Consider the following 19298-nt stretch of genomic DNA (forward strand, 5'->3'; position numbering starts at 1 on the left):
TTATCAACGTAGGAATTTATAAAATAATACATGGATTGACTACCTGCTGATTTCTGCTCAGAGCACACATCGAATGTATCTGCAAATGCAAATTCACCCCATAGACCCATGTGTATGTGATTGCATGCTTGGTAAAGTTTGTGTGATGGAGTATAAGCCTCTGAGAAGTCATGTGCGTGGGGTGTGTTTGTATGTGTGTGTGTCTGAGAGACCATGTGTATGTGAGAGGGTCTGCGTCACTGTGTGTGAGAGAGAGTGAGTGTATAATGTAGTGGGGTCACCCAAGGTCCCTGGCGAGACTATCCTCATGGGTTCCGAACTTGGCTATCAGCCTCTGCTCGGCCACTAAAAACAATTGAGCAGTTACAGAACACACATTGGAGAGTGCAGGGTGGGACTTGTCTTTTGCTTTGCAGAAGGTGGGAGGCTCTGGATGAGAGCAAACATATGCTGGAGGACTTTGGCTCAGAGTTGGAGCTGGAAGCCAGGCTGCATATGCATCAGGGGGAAAATTAACCATCATTTTATTCCGGGTGATGGTCATTCATCTCCAGACAGAGCCTTCACATTGGGTCAGTGGACAGGATCAGGTGGGTGAGAGTGTGAATCATGCAGGTAAAGGGGATCAGAGAGGGCTGCAGGGGGAGGAGCTAACTGGCTGGGTGGTGGGAGGAAGAACAAAGTTGGGGGGGGGGGGGGAGAGAAGGTGGTGGTAAGAGACAGAATAGTGACAGATCGTCTCTGTTCTCTGCAGTTGGCAGCAGGAGGCCAGATGGCATCAGGATTCAGGAACCAACATGCTCAGGGCTGGAGAAGTGGGAAAGGGAGGCTGCAGTGAGTGTGGTCCAACAATGTCAGGAAAAGACATCCAGTCAGAAGCTACAAAGATAAAGCAGAACCCCAAAGCTATGGGCAGCACAATGACTCTGTGGCTAGTGCTGCTTCCTCTCTGCACCAGGGACCTGGGTTTGATTCCAGCCTCTGGGGACTGCCTGTGTGGACTTTGTGCATGGTTTACCTCGAGGTGCTGTGGTTTCAACCAACAGTCCAATAATCTGCAGTTTAGGGTGGGTAAGCCAGGGGGAGCTGCAGAGCTATATGGTAGGTGAGTTGGTCTGGTGGGATGCTGTTTGGAAGTTTGGTGTGAATTAGATGGGCCAAATGGCCTGCAGGGATTATATGATTCTGCTGCCATGGCCACATGTAGATTGAGAAGTGACTGCTGTGGTCCTGGGAAAGGTGGGGTTTGTGGTGTCACTGCCCGCTGTCCATTCTCTCCCTGTCCCCCCAACCCCTGTCCATTTTCTCTCTCTCGACCCCCAGCCATTCTCTTTCCCTTTTTCCCCCCCAGTTCTTTCTTATGCCTCAAGACTCCTTTGATTGCTGTATCAAGACTTTCTAAGAAGAGAGAGAGAGAGAGAGAATGGATGTTGATGAGTCTATAGGAGAGATGGGGGTGTATGAGAAATGGCTGGTCTTTAAAATGAAGAATAGCTAAAATGATATCTTCAGAAACATCATTAAAGCATCTTCAATTTTATTAAAAAGCTGCAGGCACCTTTCTGAACCTGCCTTGAAATATACGCAGTTGGGCCACTGTTGAGTACAGGCTGTAATGGGTGAATGGCGTATTCCTAGTCTTATGATATAGGTTCCAACTTTGTAGAACAAGAGTGACAGAGTCAGCAACGGACTGCTTATGCTCTTCGGTGTCAGCAAAAATCTGTGCATACTCCTGGATTTCCGCAAAAATGGTTTGCGACCTTCTTTTGATGGACCAATAGAGAGCCCTGGAGGACCGGAAAGAGACTGGACCTCCTGCCATTCAGAGCTCCCCCATTCTCTGAATGCAGAAGTTGGACAATGAGCTTTGGAAGCTGCTACTCTCTCCCTGAACGATGGTTGAGCTTCACCCCAGACTGCAACTTCATTCCTCTGTCCAACATCTGTGAGGTACAGCACTCTCTTTTCCGTTTCTTGTTTTGCATTCTGGGCTTCAATTGTTGACTTACAGCAAGTGAAAGGAAAGGGAATGAATCCAGGGAGGGGACGGACTACGGAAACGTTGGTCCAGGTCTGTTCTCAGTTGGCAAACACATGGCAATTGCATTACCACAATGTGATAATATAGCCTTTACTGTGGAATAAAAAGCAGAAAGGAGTTGCATTGTTAAAAGTGACACTTTGGGATGTAAAGGAAGTGAGGACTACAGACGCTAGAGATTAAGAGTCAGTGAGGCGCTGGAAAAGCACAGCAGGTCAGACAGCATTCGAGGACCAGGAGAGTCAACATTTCAGACATGAGCCCTTCATCAGGAATGATGTGTGGATGTACAAAAGGCCTTCTACAGGCCGCCTACGTTTCAGAGAACACCTCTGGGACACCCGGACCAACCACCCTGTGGCTCAACACTTCAACTCCCCCTCCCACTCCACCAAGGACATGCAGGTCCTTGGACTCCTCCATCACCAGACCATAGCAACATGACAGCTGGAGGAAAAGTGCCTCATCTTCTGCCTAGGAACTCTCCAACCACAAGGGATGAACGCAGATTTCTCCAGTTTCCTCATTTCCCCTCCCCCCACCTTGTCTCAGTCCCAAACCTCGAACTCAGCACCACCTTCCTAAGCTGCAATCTTCTTCCTGACCTCTTCACCCCCACCCCGGCCTATCACCTCACCTTAACCTCCTTCCACCTATCGCATTTCCAATGCCCCTCTCCCAAGTCCTCCTCTTTACCTTTTATCTTGGCCTGCTTGGCACACTCTCCTCATTCCTGAAGAAGGGCTCATGCCCGAAACGGCGATTCTCCTGCTCCTTGGATGCTGCCTGACCTGCTGCGCTTTTCCAGCAACATATTTTCAGCTCAGCGTCCTTCTACACTAGTCAATGCCAATTGTCAGATAGGTGAAACAAGCAATCAGCAAGGCAAGTGATATATTAGCAAGGAGTTGAGTTCAGAAGTGGGGATGTCTTCCTGCAGTTGTGAAGGGTCATTGAATATATTCAAGGCTGAGTTCATCTGATTTTTGAAAAGTGGATGGTGATGGGGGAAAGTTTAAAAAAAAAGTTTTTAAGACCAGTACAGAATAGTTACAAAGTAATACAGAACAGAAACAGACCCTTCAGTCCAACTAGTTGACGCTGACTACATTCACAAACTAAACTAGTCCCATCTAGTTTGACCTATATCCCTCCAAACCTTTCCTGTGAATGTACTTATCCAAATATCTTTTAAATGTTGACAGTTCCTGCATCCACCATTTCCTCAGGACATTGAAAAAGGGCGATTCCACACGTAAACCAAAAGAAAAAAGGTGTTCTTCATGTCTTTTTTTAAAATCTTTCTCCTCACCTTAAAAATGTACTCCCTAATCTTGAAACCCCCACCCGAAGGAAACAGCATCTGCCATGCACCTCATCAATACCCCCTTCTTGACTTTATAAACTAAGGTCACCTCTCAATTTCTTGTGCTGCAGTGAAAAATGTCCCAGCATATCCACCTAGATGTAGATATATTCATATCCAGTTATGATCTGTTCAATGCTGGTGCAGGCCCGAAAGACCACATGCCCTACTTCTGCTCCCAATTCTCACCCTCATGAGTCTAAGGACAGCAAGAGACCATAAAATATTGGAGCACAAAATTAGGCTATTCAGCCCATCAGGTATCTTCATACCATTCAATCATGGCTGATAAGTTTCTCAATTCCATTCTCCCACTTTCTCCCCGTAACTCTCGATCCCCTTGATACTCAAGAGCCTATCTATCTCAGTCTTAAATATCCTCAGTGACCTAGCCTGCACAGCCTTCTGTGGCAATGAATTCAATAGATTCGCCACTCTCTGATTGAAAGGTTCCTCCTTGTCTCTGTTCTAAAAGGTCTTCCCTTTACTCGAAGGCTGTAGCCTCGGTTTCTAGTCTCTTCTGTCAGTGGAAACATCTTCCCAATGTCCACTCTGCCCAGGCCGTTCAGTGTTCGGTATGTTTCAATTAGATCACCCCTGTGTGGGCGCCTGTGTTATGGACTAAACCGGACCATGCAAAACATTCTTAAGTAGCCAGCCCCACACCATAGCTTTGAAATTTGTTTCGCTAAGTGTACAGTAAAAATCAACTGAAGTTAGCTTGGTTGATTACTAGATTTTAAAATAGACAATAATTATTCACAAACTTACACAATTAAACACAAAGATCAGAATAAAGAACCCCTACAGAACTCAACCTATCCAACTAGACTTAATTATGCTGTTCGAATATAAACAACAGTCCCAATAAGCAAACTCAATTTGAAAACCAGTAAAAATAGAACACATGCCTACAGATTGGAGTTGAGAGGCAGAAAAGAAAAGCTCCCTGTTGAACTTCCAACCAGTTCCAGAGCTGACTATGCCCCCCTTTTTATACAGGTAACTTCTAAAATATGACCACGTTGGCCTGAAATCTCATCAGTTTACATATAAACAAAAGGCCTCTTAAAATCCTTTTCGTCTCTGTACCAAACCAGACTGATATGAGATTGACCCAGTTTATTACCCCTCTGGGAAAAAAGTCAAAGACACCGTCTCCTTGAGTCAAGGGACATCTTTTAGGAAAGAATGGTACTACCTTTGTGACACCTGTTAATCAGCAAGAACCAGACCCTTCAGGATGAGGTCCAGCAGGGATTAGGTTCAACAAAGTGAGAATGGAGGGAGAGTGTGAGGATATGGGGCCTCTGGAAGGTAGGATAAAATGGCTGAAGGAGCTGCACAAGATGGCTTCTGCATTGCTACGTGACGAGCTGCTGCTCGTGTCTATAGCTGTATAAACAACTAACGACTAAAACCACTAGCATGCAGAAGTAGACCAATGAGAAAGTACTAACCACACTCTGTAAGCTGCAAGTCCTTTGTATCTCAAGATAAAGATGACCTAACCTTTATGACTTAACTTGTTTACCAATTATCATAAGAGTCATAGAGATGTACAGCATGGAAACAGACCCTTCAGTCCAACCCGTCCAGATATCCCAACACAATCGAGTCCCACCTACCAGCACCCAGCCCATATCCCTCCAAACCCTTCCTATTCATCCAAATGCCTTTTAAATGTTACAATTATATCAGCCTCCACCACTTCCTCTGGCAGTTCATTCCAAACACGGACCACCCTCTGCGTGAAAAGGTTGCCCCTTAGGTCTCTTTTATATCTTTCCCCTCTCACCCAAAAGGAATGCCCTCTCGTTTTGGACTCCCCGACACCAGGGAAAAGACTTAGTCTATTTACCCTATCCATGCCGCTCATAATTTTGTAAACCTCTAACGTCACCCGTCAACCTCCAATTCTCCAGGGAAAACAGCCCCAGCCTGTTCAGCCTCTCCCATAGCTCAAACTCTGGCAACATGCTTGTAAATCTTTTTTGAACCCTTTCAAGTTTCACAACATCGTCCTGATAGGAAGGAGACCAGAACTGCACACAATATTCCAACCAATGTCCTGTACAACCGCAACATGACCTCCCACCTCCTGTACTCAATACTCTGACCAATAAAGGAAAGGCTACCAAACGCCTTCTTCACTATCCTATCTACCTGCAACTCCACTTTCAAGGAGCTATGAACCTGCACTCCGAGGTCTCTTTGTTCAGCAACACTCCCTAGGACCTTACCATTAAGTGTTTAGATCAGAGTGGCACTGGAAAAGCACAGCAGGTCAGGTAGCATCTGAGGAACAGGAAAAATCAACGTTTCGGGCAAAAGCTCTTCATCAGGAAGAGAGCTTTATTCCTGACGAAGGGCTTTTGTCTGAAACATCGATTTTCCTGCTCCTCAGATGCAGCCTGATTTGCTGTGCTTTTCCAGCACCACTCTGATCGAAACTCTGGTTTCCAGCATCTGCAGTCCACATTTTTGCCTAGTTGATCCTTACCATGAAGTGTATAAGTCCTGCTAAGATTTGCTTTCCCAAAATGCAGCACCTCACTTTTATCTGAATTAAACTACATCTGCCACTTCTCAGCCCATTGGCCCATCTGGTCAAGATCCTGTTGAAATCTGAGGTAACCCTCTTCACTGTCCACTACACCTCCAATTTTGGTGTCATCTGCAAACTTACTCACTGTTCCTCTTATGCTTACATCCAAAATCATTTATGTAAATGACAAAAAGTAGAGGACCCAGCACTGATCCTTGTGACACTCCACTGGTCACAAGCCTCCAGTCTGAAAAACAATCCTCCACCACCACCCTCCGTCTTCTACCTTTTGAGCCAGTTCTGTATCCAAATGGCTAGTTCTCCCTGTATTCCGTGAGATCTAACCTTGCTAATCAGTCTCCCATGGGCAACCTTGTCGAACGCCTTACTGAATTCCATATACAACACATCTACCACTCTTCCCTCATCAATCCTCTTTGTTATTTCCTCAAAAAACTCCATCTGACTATCCCTAATCAGTCGTTGCCTTTCCAAATACATGTTCATCCTGTCCCTCAGGATTCCCTCCAACAACTTGCCCACCACTGATGTTAGGCTCACTGGTCTCTAGTTTGTTGGCTTGTCCTTACCACCCTTCTTAAACAGTGGCAACACGTTAGCCAACCTCCAGTCTTCCGGCACCTCTCCTATTGACTATCAATGATACAAATATCGCAGCAAGAGGCCCAGCAATCACTTCTCTAGCTTCCAACAGAGTTCTAGGGTACACCTGATCAGGTCCTGGGAATTTATCCACTTTTAGGTGGTTTCAAGAGATGCAGCATTTCCTCCTCTGTAATAGGGACATTTTACAAGATGTCACCATCTATTTCCCTATAATATATATCTTCCATATCCTTTTCCACAGTAAATACTCTCCTTAATTCTACTTGCCAAAGCTATCTCATGTCCACTTTTTGCCCTCCTGATTTCCCTCGTAAGTATACTTCTACTTCCTTTATACTCTAAGGATTCACTATATACAACATATGCTTCCTTTTTCTTAACCAATCCCTCAATTTCTTTCATCATCCAGCATTCCTTATACCTACCAGCCCTTCCTTTCACCCTAACAGGAATATACTCTCTCTGGATTCTCATCATCTCATTTCTGAAGGCTTCCCATTTTCCAGCCGTCCTTTTACCTGCGAACATCTGTCTCCAATCAGCTTTCAAAAGTTCTTGCCTAATACCGTCACAATTGGCCTTTCTCCAATTTACAATCTGGTCAATCCTTTTCCATTATTATTTTAAATCTAATAGAATTATGGTCACTGGTTCCAAAGTGGTCTCCCACTGACACCCCAGTCACCTGACCTGTCTTATTTCCCAAGAGTAAGTCAAGGTTTGCATCTTCTCGAGTAGGTACATCTGCATACCTCCCGACTCCTATACTCAATTCACTGACCAATAAAAGGAAAGCAAACACTTTCTTCATTACCATCTCTACTTGTGATTCCACTTTCAAGGAAAGGAACCTACACTCCCTGTCTCTTGGTTCAGGAACACTCCCCAGGACCTGACCATTTAGTGTATAAGTCCTGTCCCAATTTGCCTTAGACAATAGGTGCAGGAGTAGGCCACTCAGCCCTTCGAGCCTGCACCGCCATTCAATATGATCATGGCTGATCATTCCTAATCAGTATCCTCTTCCTGCCTTATCTCCATAACCCTTGATTCCACTATCTTTGAGAGCTCTATCCAATTCTTTCTTAAATGAATCCAGAGACTGGGCCTCCACTGCCCTCTGGGGCAGAGCATTCCACACAGCCACCACTCTCTGGGTGAAGAGGTTTCTCTTCATCTCTGTCCTAAATGGTCTACCCTGTATTTTTAAGCTGTGTCCTCTGGTTCAGCACTCAGCCATCAGCGGAAACATGTTTCCTGCTGCCAGAGTGTCCAATCCTTTCATAATCTTATACGTCTCAATCAGATCCCCTCTTAGTCTTCTAAATTCAAGGGTATACAAGCCCAGTCGATTCAGTCTTTCAGTGTGAGGTAATCCCGCCATTCCAGGAATTGACCTCGTGAACCTACGCTGCACTCCCTCAATAGCCAGAATGTCTTTCCTCAAATTTGGAGACCAGAACTGCACACAGTACTCCAGGTGTGGTCTCACCAGGGCCCTGTACAGCTGCAGAAGCACCTCTTTGCTTCTATACTCAATTCCTCTTGTTATGAAGGCCAGCATGCTATTAGCCTTCTTCACTACCTGCTGTACCTGCATGCTTGCCTTCATTGACTGGTGTGCAAGAACACCCAAATCTCTCTGCACTGCCCCTTTACCTAAATTAATTCCATTGAGGTAGTAATCTGCCTTCCTGTTCTTGCCACCAAAATGGATAACCATACATTTATCCACATTAAACTGCATCTGCCATGCATCTGCCCACTCACCTAACTTGTCCAGGTCACCCTGTAATCTCCTAACATCCTCATCACATTTCACCCTGCCACCCAGCTTTGTATCATCAACAAATTTGCTAATGTTATTGCTGATACCATCTTCTATATCATTACCATATATTATAAAAAGCTGCGGTCCCAGCATGGATCCCTGCGGTACCCCACTGGTCACTGCCTGCCATTCCGAAATGGAGCAGTTTATCACTACCCTTTGTTTCCTATCAGCCAACCAATTTTCAATCCAATCTAGTACTTTGCTCCCAATACCATGCGCCCTAATTTTACTCACTAACCTCCTCTGCGGGACTTTATCAAAAGCTTTCTGAAAGTCCAGGTACACGACATCTATTGGATCGCCCTCCTCCATCTTCAGAGTTACATCCTCAAAAAATTCCAGAAGTTTAGTCAAGCATGACTTCCCCTTCATAAATCCATTATGACTCTGTCCTATCCTGTTACTACTATCCAGATGTGCAGTAATTTCATCCTTTATAATAGACTCCAGCATCTTTCCCACCACTGAGGTCAGACTAACTGGTCTATAATTTCCTGCTTTCTCTCTCCCGCCTTTCTTAAAGTGGAATAACATTAGCCACCCTTCAATCCTCAGGAGCTGATCCTGAATCTATCGAACTCTGGAAAACAATCACCAACACATCCACGATTCCCCGAGCCACCTCCTTCAGTACCCTGGGATGTAGACCATCAGGCCCCGGAGACTTATCAACCTTCGGACCTAACCGTCTCTCCAACACCAATTCCTGGCAAATATAAATTCCCTTAAGTTCAGGTCCTTCAGCCACTGTTACCTCAGGGAGATTGCGTGTGTCTTCCCCAGTGAACACCGACCTGAAGTACCCATTTAATTCTTCTGCCATTTCTTTGTTCCCTGTAATATATTCCCCTGTCTTTGTCTTCAAAATGCCTTTCCAAAATGCAACACCTCACATTTCTCTAAATTAAACTCCATCTACCATTCCTTGGCCCATTGGCCTATCTGATAAATTATAATTCATAGTGAACTCTCTTTCCTCTCTTATTCCTGAAAAGCTGAAAATCTCCATCCCACACACTCTCCCTCCATTTTTACTTTGCTGAACCTCATTCTGAAGGGTCTGGATCATTCCGATGAACAGGTCCACACTCAGGGGGATCTAATTGAAACATACAGAATACTGAACAGCCTGGCCAGAGTGAACATTGGGAAGATGTTTCCACTGATAGGAGAGACTAGGACTCGATAGCACAGCCTTTGAGTAAAGGGAAAACCTTTCAGAATAGAGGCAAGGAGAAACTTCATCAGCCAGAGAGCAGTGAATCTATGGAATTCATTGCCACAGAAGGCTGTGGAGGACAAGTCACTGAGAAAATTTAAGACGGAGACAGATCGGTTCTTGAGTATCAAGGGGCTTCAGCGTTACAGGGAGAAAGTGGAAGAATGAGTTTGAGAAACTCATCAGCCATGATTAAATGATGGAGCAGAGCTGATGGGCAGAATAACATTATTTCTGCTCCTATGTCTTATGGTCTGTTGATGTCCTGGACACAGTGTCAGAATTGGGAGCAGGAGTAGGCCATTTGGTCTTTCGAGCTTGGACCAGCATTGAATAGATCATAACAGTATATGAATCTACCTCCATCTCGGTGGATAGGCTGAGATGTTTTCACTGGAAGTAAGTGAGGGCTTCAGATGCTGGAGATCAGAGTCCAGAGTGCGGTGCTAGAAAAGCACACGTCAGGCAGCATCTGAAAAGCAGGAAAATCGACGGTTCGGGATATGCCCTTCATCAGAGCTTATGCCCAAAACTTAGATTTTCCTGCTGCTCGGATGTTGCCTCTCTGTATTTTTCCAGCACCACACTCATTTTCACTAGACCACAGGAGATTGAGAAGTGACCTTATTGAGGTTTACAAAATCATGAAGGGGACAGATGAGATGAAAGGCAGGGGTCCTTTCCCTTGGATGGGGGTTTCAAGATTAGAGAGCGAATTTTGAAGGTGAGAGGACAAAGGTTTAAAAAGTCATGAGGGGCATGATTTTTTTTTTAAAAAGAGTGGTTTGTGTAGAATGAATGTCCAGAGGAAGTGGTGGATGCAGGTACAGTTACAACGCTTAAAAGGCATTTGGATAAGTACATGAATAGGAAAGGTTTGAGGGATATGGGCCAATCTAGGTGAGGCTAGTTTAGTTTCAGTACATCGTCAGCATGGAGTACTTGGACTGAAGGGTCTGTTTCTGTGTTGTATGACTCTAACTGTTCTGTACTGATCTTAAAACCATTTTCTGCTTTCCCCCATAAACATCCACTTTTTTGTTGTTCAAAGATCAGGTGAACCTAGCCTTGAATATATTCAATGAGCCCCTAACTGCAGGAAGACATCCCCAATTCTGAACTCAATTCCTCTTGCTAATATACCACTTGCTTTGCTCATTGCTTGCTGCACCTGTCTGACAACTGGGGTTTACTAGACACTGAGCCCCCTTTGTACATCCATACATCATTCCTGATGAAGGGCTTATGCCCAAAACATGGACTGTCTTACTCCTCGGATGCTGCCTGACCTGCTGTGCTTTTCCAGCACCACACTTTTCAACTCTGATCTCCAGTATCTGCAGACCTCACCTTCTCCACATCCCAATATATCACCATTTAAACAATGCACGTCCTTTGTTTTTTTTTACAGCAAAGGCAATAACTTCAAATTGCGGTACTGTATTTGCCATGTGTTTGCCAATTATGGTCTTCTCTACATCAGGGAGACCAAACGTAAACTTGGGGAATGGTCCACAGCTGAAGCCGCAGAGTCTGAATGAACCTCCCAGTCACCACCCATTTTAATTCCCCTTCCCACTCCCTTTCTGACATAATCACCTTAGGTCTCCTGCATTTCCACAATGAACCAAACCGTAAATTAAAGGAACAAAACCTCATCTTCCACCTGGGCAGCCAACAGCCCGGAGGCCTCAACACTGCGTTTTCCAATTTCAAATAACCCCCCTTTCCATCACCGACTCACTTCCCAGTCCCTCCCATTCCACTCTTCCTTGCCACCAACCAGATTCCTTCCACCCACTTATCAACCAGGTTGTACCCTCTACCTGTCTCTAGCTATCTCCACTTCACCACCCTGCCCCAGCACACCCTTGTTCTGCATCTTCCCCTACACCCAACCCCAGGCTGGAACAAGGGTTACACCTGAAACGTCGACTTCTCCACCTCCTGATGCTGCCTGGCTTGCTACATTCTTCCACCCTCCTGCCGGTCTATTTTGCCAATTGAGACACAGATCTGGACCAACGTTTCCCCGAGTCTGCCCCCTCCCTGGGATTTGTTCCCTTTCCTTTCGGTTGCTGCAAGTCAACAATTACACCCCAGAATGAAAAATAAATAGAAAAAGGGGTGAGAAAAGAGTGTTGTACTCACAGATGTTAGACAGAGGAAGGAAGTTGCGGTCTGGGCTGAAGCGCAATCTTCATTCTGAGAGAGTGGCACAGCAGCAGCTCCAGAAGGTCATGGTCCAGCTTCTGCTTTCAGACAGTAGGGGAGCTCTGATTGGCAAGAGGACAAGTCACCTTCAGGTTCTCCAGTGCTCCTTATCGGTCCATCAAAAGAAGATCTTGCGCCTTTTCTGCCGACATCAAGGAACATGCCCAATGTTTTGGTGACACCACTGAACACGCGCCCTGCAATATGCTCTGTGGTGATACTAGTGTTACTGACAGATTTTAAGTGTCCAAATACCGAGAGGAGAAAAAAGGGTAGAGCCACAATTTTTTTTTCCCACATGGCTTGACATTTTATTGTTTTGGCATTTTGTCTGGCTGCTCAATCTCTTTGTGTTTTCCCCAGTGTAGTGGTAAAGTTCAGAACTAGAGGGCATAGGTTTAGGTTAAGAGCAGAAAGATATAAAAGGCACCTAAGGGGCAACATTTTCATGCAGAGTGTGGTGCGTGTATGGAAGGAGCTGCCAGAGGAAGTGGTGGAGGCTGGTTCAATTACAACATTTAAAAGGTATCTGGATGGGTATATGAAGAGGAAGAGTTTAGAGGGATATGAGCCAAGTGCTGGCAAATGGGACTAGATTAATTTAGGATAGCTCAGAGAAAGTGAGGACTGCAGATGCTGGAGATCAGAGTTTAGAGTGTTGGAAAAGCACAGCAGGTCAGGCAGCATCCGAGGAGCAGGAGAATTAACATTTTGGGCATAAGTCCTTCAACAGGAATCTTTTCTGAGGATGTAGAATCTGGGTTGCAGTTCTGGGAAAAGTGAGGCTCTGAGCTTGGGCAGGACTGACTGCAGGTAAAGTAGATGGCTGATAGTGTGGAGTGGAGGATCCAGAAAGAAAATCGTTGTTGAAGGTTTCGGATTTGTAGTGTGTACTGGATATCCTGTTCAGGTCCAAACTGGGTTGGTCTGAATGTGGTCCGGAGTCCATGTGGGATCAGATGGCTCCGTAGCCAAGCAATGAGAAAGGAGATATGGCTGTGGTAGTCAAATTGCTTGAGGACATGGCTGAAGAAATTCTGGGCAGAGGAGAGGACTTGGGGGGTACAGTGAGAGAGGGACTCTCAGATCTTTGTAGACAGAGGAGGAGAACTTCTTCCAGGTAGGCATCCATGGAAGAGTCTTCGCAGTAATGTTGAAATCAACTCGGAGAAAGTGAGGACTGCAGATGCTGGAGATCAGAGGAGAGAGAGTGTAGTGCTGTAAAAGCACAGCAGGTCAGGCAGCACCCGAGGAACAGGAGAATCGACGTTTCTGGCATAAGCACTTCATTAGGAATCTTTTGATTCCTTTCGGGCATACGCCCGCCTGATGAAGGGTTTATGCCCGAAACATCGATTCTCCTGTTCCTTGGATGCTGCCTAAGCTGCTGTGTTTTTCCAGCACTACACTGTCAACACTAATTTTGGATATCTGGTCAGCATGGACAGGTTGGACCAAAGGGTCTGTACTATGAGAAGCATACTTTGACAAATTACAAGCTACTGTATGTCCTTGTTAACAAGGCTACGTACACCACATGCTTTACTAACCATTCTCAACAGGTCCTGCCCCTTCAATGACTGAATAACATAGACATGCTGGTGCATAATCTCCTTCACTAGTATCTCCACACTACCCGAGGGAATTGTACAAGTAATAGCAAGAGTAAACAGCAGAAGGATTTTTTAAAAAGTGAGGATAAACAGCACAAGGATTAAAAAAAGGGTAAAAATCACAAGCCCCAGTAAAATCAGATGTAAAGTGAGTGTAAAATGTGACTATGACAGGACAGGCCCCACATTCCTTCCCCTCCATTCCCCCCCCCAACCTGCCTCACCTTTCACCTCCCGGGCCCAGTACCTTCCAGGTGGCCCCAGAGTTGACACAGGGGCCGCCCCACGACCAGTAGAACTCCACCACCCAGGCGGCCGACGGGTTCCCAAACAGGCCCTTAACCCCATCCACCTCCAGAAAGGTCACCGGCTCCTACCTGCTGTACAGGCGGGCGGTGTGGCCGTGACACAGCAGCTGCACCAGGAAGACGGCGGTGCCCAGTGACGGGTGTCTGCCCCGGGGCCACACGGCGCCATTTTCCTAACGGCCGCCCCTTCCCCGCTCGAGCGACTTCTCCTCCCAACCGCCTTCACCCCCGCGTGACGTCAGCTCAGGGGGATGGGCGGGGCCGGGGGAGCCTCACCGTCACCAAGTAACAGCCACCTCGCGCTACAACTGCTCATTCACAAAAACAAACTCTCCTGTTTCGCTCTGCAGCTGCAGGGGAGGACACTGCCACGTTTCGAGGAGCCCTGTCTACATTGGGAAAGCTCACGGCTCAATTTAAACAGATATTTCTACGTAATAACGAAACGTCGTCATACCTAAAGGGGGAAATCTGCATTTTAAAGGGACATGGACATTTTCACGGGCTATTTCTGCAAATAAAGAGATTTAATGGACAAGAGCTCGTGGGTCCACAGTTAAAATGCTTTGAACAACCGTTTTTTTTTATTTCACTGCCTTCCCAGGATACAGAATTTCTCCCATCTGAAATTGTTTGCCCAGAAAAAAAATCCAGCAGGAATATGATTATGGAGCTATCAATAAAAATGTCTAATTTGGGTCACCCAACGTTATTAAAGGTTCGATTTGCCCATCAAAATTGCTTGAATTTAAGGTGTTCCATTGTTGTTTCAATTATGATCCATTAAAAAGGAATATCCAGTCTCATCTGAGTGCAGAACCAACTCAACTGACTGAACAACCGAAACAACTATTCTGTATGAACTTTAGATGTGACATCCTCTCCCCCTCTCTCTGTGGACCCAATGGAATTAACCAGGGCTGGAAGTACCACTCTTAGAATACGATTGCTGATCTACAGTTTGCTTCAGCTGCTGAACATAAGGAATTAAAAGCTGCGAGCCTGATCCCGCACAATGCACAAAAACAGACTGCTCACCCGTGTCTGCGCAGAGGATAATTTTCACTTGGAATGGATCACAAAATAACAACTGTTACCAGTCCCGCAATTCATGAGTTTCCCATGGACAAAGTTAAAAATCACACAACACCAGATTGGAATCCAACAGGTTTATTTGGAACCACTGGCTTTCGGAGCGCTGCTCCTTCATCAGGTGGTTGTGTAGAATTAGGTCGTGATCCCGGAATTTGTAGTAAAAGAGTCAAGTGTCATGGAGATGTGATACATTAAACAATTTTAGATTAAATCTTCCATCTTTTAGAATGGGTTTCTGCTCTTTGATATGTTAATCCCTGAACTTATTTTTAATTACCTTCTCAAGAATGTCATTTAAATGCAGAGTTTTTCTAATAACAGGTGTGAATTCTGTCTGGGTCCCAATGTTGAGTCAAACTGACATTTTTCTTAGAAAATCTCTGCAATTAAATTACACTCGAGAAGGTAATTTATAGATTAGGGTGCACATTAGGGTGGATTGGCTGTGCTAAATTACCTATAGTGCCCAGGGATGTGCAAATTAGGGTGGATGGTCCATGGGAAATATGGAGTAAGGGGGTGGGTATGGGTGGGATGTTCTTCAGAGGGCCAGTGTGGAATAGATGGGCTGAGTGGCGTACTTCCACATTTTCGAGATTCTATGATTTCCACAACCCCGCCCCCCCAAAGGAGCATTTTATCTGTATCTATCCGGTCAAGCCCCTTTCAGAATTCTACTGGTTTCAATAAGATCACTTCTGGTTCATAGAGGTATACAACACAGAAACAACTCATCCATGCCGAGCAAGATTCCGAACCTAAACTAGTCCCACTTGCCTGCATTTGGCCCATATCCCTCTAAACCTTTCCATTCATGTAGTCACCCAAAGGTCTTTAAACATTGCAACTGTACCTGCATCTACCAGTTCCTCAGCAAGTTCATTCCACGTGCAAACCACCCTCTGTCAAACCATTGCCCATCAGGTTCCTTTTAAATCTCTCTCCTCTCACCTTAAAGAAATATGTCCCCTAGCCTTGAGCACATTTTAAAACCCCCTAGTTTTATGCTAAGGAAGAACCCTTTACTATTCACCATCCCTGCACTCCTCATGATATTAGAAATCTCAATGAGGTCACCCCTCAGCCTCCTTCACTCCAGCGAAAAAAGTCCCAGCCTCTTTAAAAAAGTACCTGATCTCTCACCCCCCCCATGTCTCTCTGTTTTACAACATAACCCAGGGCCCTACCATTAACTGTACATGTCCTGCCCTTCCTTGTTTTCACAAAACGCAAGCCCTTGCTTTTATCCATACCTCTCTCATACACACGCTCTCTCTCAGACACACAGACATACTCCCCCCAACAAACTCACAGGTTTATACTCCATCACACTCACAATTTACCTGCACGCACACAACCTTACATGCACACACTCACATTCTCTCATGAATGCACACACATAACTCTGTGGAGTGAATTTGTATTGGCAGGATTATTCTTGCAGATACATTCAATTTTGCTCAAAGAGCATGCAGACTGCAGGCAGTCAATCCATGTAATATTTTATAAATTCTTACTTTGGAAATAAAACTAGTCTGATTCAAAATTGGGATACTGACAGACTCGAACCTCACACCTTTAAAGCATTGTCTGAGCTGAGATGTCACCTTTTTTTTTAATAAGACCTTAAGTAATCTCGAGAATGTGATTTAAAAGATTTATATTAATGAACCAAAACCTGCAACCCATTCTAAAAGATAAAAGAGGGAACAACAATCTAGGCTTGTTCAATATATCCTATCAATTGCATGACACTGTGATCTTTTGCTATGAAATCTGTGTCTTTTTACCCTGGTCCACAGCTACCCGATGAAGGAGCAGCACTCCAAAAGCGAGTGCTTCCAAATAAACCTGTTGGACTATAACCTGGTGTTGTGAGATATTTAACTCTATCCACCCCACTCCAACACCAGCCCCTCCATATCGTATCTCGTGAACACAGCCCACACCTCCCAGTGCTGCTGTTACACTTTACAATGCCAATGAAATGACTTACTCTGCACTCCTGAAAAATTCCCAATTTCTCAAGATACTCATGTTCCATTTGATATGCGACATTGGAAACTTAGTGCAGCAGGCTGATAGAAATGAGCAGCTTTAAAACTAAAAACTCTTGGAGCTCAAAACTTTCAATGAGAATCTGAGCCCGGCACTAAGTTCGGGGAACCTTTATTGTGACCCAGCTTTGTTACAGCTTCAGAACCCCCCCAGCAAAAAAAAACATAGAAAAAGGAACTGCTTTTTACACAGTTCAAAGCACACACACTCTCCACCCATCCCACCTCACCTTCTTTACTGTTTGTCACCACCAAGTTGTCCCTTTGTAACTGGATCCTTGGTACAGCGTAACTCGAAGGAAGTATTGCCTCACTTAGCAAAAATAAAATTGTCAAATTCAGGGTGCACTGCAGCTTCTTGATGAACAACCAGATAAGAAATGGTTAACGTCCCCAGGAAGGTGGGAGCAAAATGGAACATCAAGACATTAACACCAACACACTTAAGTCAAACACTTCTGCTCCCAGTAAGGGCAAAACATCCTGAAACTCCAGTCTTCACTGTCAGATTTCTGCTTTCACAGAAGATGATTAAAGTCATACAGCACGGAAACAGACCCTTCGGTCCAACTTGTCTGTGCCAAACAGGTATCCTAAATTAATCTAGTCCAATTTGCCTGCATGTGGTCCATATCCCTCTAAATCCTTTCTATTCATGTACCCAACCAGAAGAATTTTAAAATTCCCCTCTCACCTCAAACATATGCCCCTCTAGTTTTGGACTCCCCTACCCTGGGGTAAAGACCTTGGGTATTCACCCTAGCCATGCCCCTTATGAATGTCAACATGGTTACCCCTCAGCCTCCGATGCTCCAGGGAAAATATCCCCAGTGTATTCAGCCTCTCCCTGTAGTTTAAACCCTCCAACTCTGGCAACAGCCTTGCCAATCTTTTCTGACCCCTTTCAAAGTTACACAATATCTTTCCAATAACAAGGAGACCAGAAACAAATGCAGTCTTCCAAAAAGGCCTGTACAGCTGCAATGTGACCTCCCAACTCCTATACTCAATGGTCTCACCAATAAAGGAAAGCATACCAAATGCTTTCTTCACTATCCTGTCTACAGCGACTCCACCTTCAACGAACTATGAATTTGTACTACAAGGTCCCTTTGTTCTGCAACACCCCTCTGACATGTGTCAGTCCTGTCTGCATTGCTTGACCAAAATGCAAACCACGCATTTTCATCTGCCACTCCTTGGCCCTTCAACCCATCCAATCAATTCTAATTTATAGTGAACTCTTTGTTTCCTCTCTTGTTCCCTAGAATTTGAAAATGTCCATCCCACATGCTCTCCTTCCATTCTCAGTTTGCTCAACCTAATCCCTGCTGTACCACAACCTGTCCCTTTCCTTTCAGTTGCTGCAAGTCAACAATTGAAGCCCAGAATGAAAAAGAAATGGAAAAGGTGGTGCAAAAAGAGAGAGTACCGCACTCACAGATATTGGACAGAGGAAAGAATTTGCAGTCTGGTTAAAGCTCAATCTTCATTCAGAGAGAGAGAGGAAGAACAGCAGCTTCAGCACCTCATGGTCCAATTTCTGCATTCAGTCAATGGGATGGCTCTGATTGGCAGGAAGACCAGTCTCTTTCTGGTCCTCCTGGGCGTCCTATTGGTCTATCAAGAGAAGGTTGCGCGCCGTTTTTTCCAGACAGCGATGAATCTGCCCAGTGTTTTGCTGACACCAGCAGGCATGCATAATATGTTTTTTGGGGATGTGGGTGTTATTGATACATTTAAATGTCCAAATGCCAAAAGGGGAAAAAAGGGTACAGCCACAATTGTTTTATTGCTTTTGCATTTTGTCTTGCTGCTCAACTTTTGTACATCTTTTCCCCTTGTTTAGAGAGAGAGAGAGAGAGAGAGAGAGAGAGAGAGAGAGAGAGAGACAGTGTCCCCCAGTGAACTGACAGTGGGAAGGAGCTTTTACCAGTTACACAGACTGAAGAACTATTACACGATTCGCAGGAGGGAGTGACTGTACACGTTTCCTGAGTGTGATCACAGTTTCACTTGTTCATCAGAAACAGAAAGCCAAAAGGACACCAGAACTGCGGAGAAGTCGTGCAAATGTGGGGACTGGGGGAAGGGATACCATTCCCTGTCGGCACTGGAGATTCATCAGCTCAGTCGCATTGGGAAGAGGCAGTTCTTCAAAACATTACTACAACATTATTTCCCATTGACAAAAATACATTTACGTTGCCTGATTACCTTGAACTTATACAAGTGCCTTGTCATAACATCATTAGTTACAGCTTTTGACATTTTCCCTATGACATATTGTTCACTATTTCACTGGATAGTGTTTCTTTTAGATTCTTGGATGAAATCCTTCAGGTACCCGGAACTTGTCAACTCGTAGTTCCA

The 19298-nt window shown here is 45.1% G+C and overlaps 1 protein-coding gene and 1 long non-coding RNA gene across 2 annotated transcripts in view; one reads left to right on the forward strand and one right to left on the reverse strand.

Annotated features, from left to right (window-relative positions):
• Positions 1-19298, forward strand: part of LOC140460614 (uncharacterized) — a 333883-nt gene that overhangs the window by 294271 nt on the left and 20314 nt on the right. The window lies entirely within an intron of this gene.
• Positions 1521-14052, reverse strand: LOC140460618 (uncharacterized). The gene is made up of 3 exons (XR_011954239.1): positions 13843-14052; positions 11790-11994; positions 1521-2137 (listed from the first exon to the last, which is right to left on the reverse strand). It is a non-coding gene; the product is annotated as an uncharacterized lncRNA (long non-coding RNA).

Source organism: Chiloscyllium punctatum, chromosome 36 (assembly GCF_047496795.1).
Source record: "Chiloscyllium punctatum isolate Juve2018m chromosome 36, sChiPun1.3, whole genome shotgun sequence".
Lineage (NCBI taxonomy): Eukaryota > Metazoa > Chordata > Chondrichthyes > Orectolobiformes > Hemiscylliidae > Chiloscyllium > Chiloscyllium punctatum.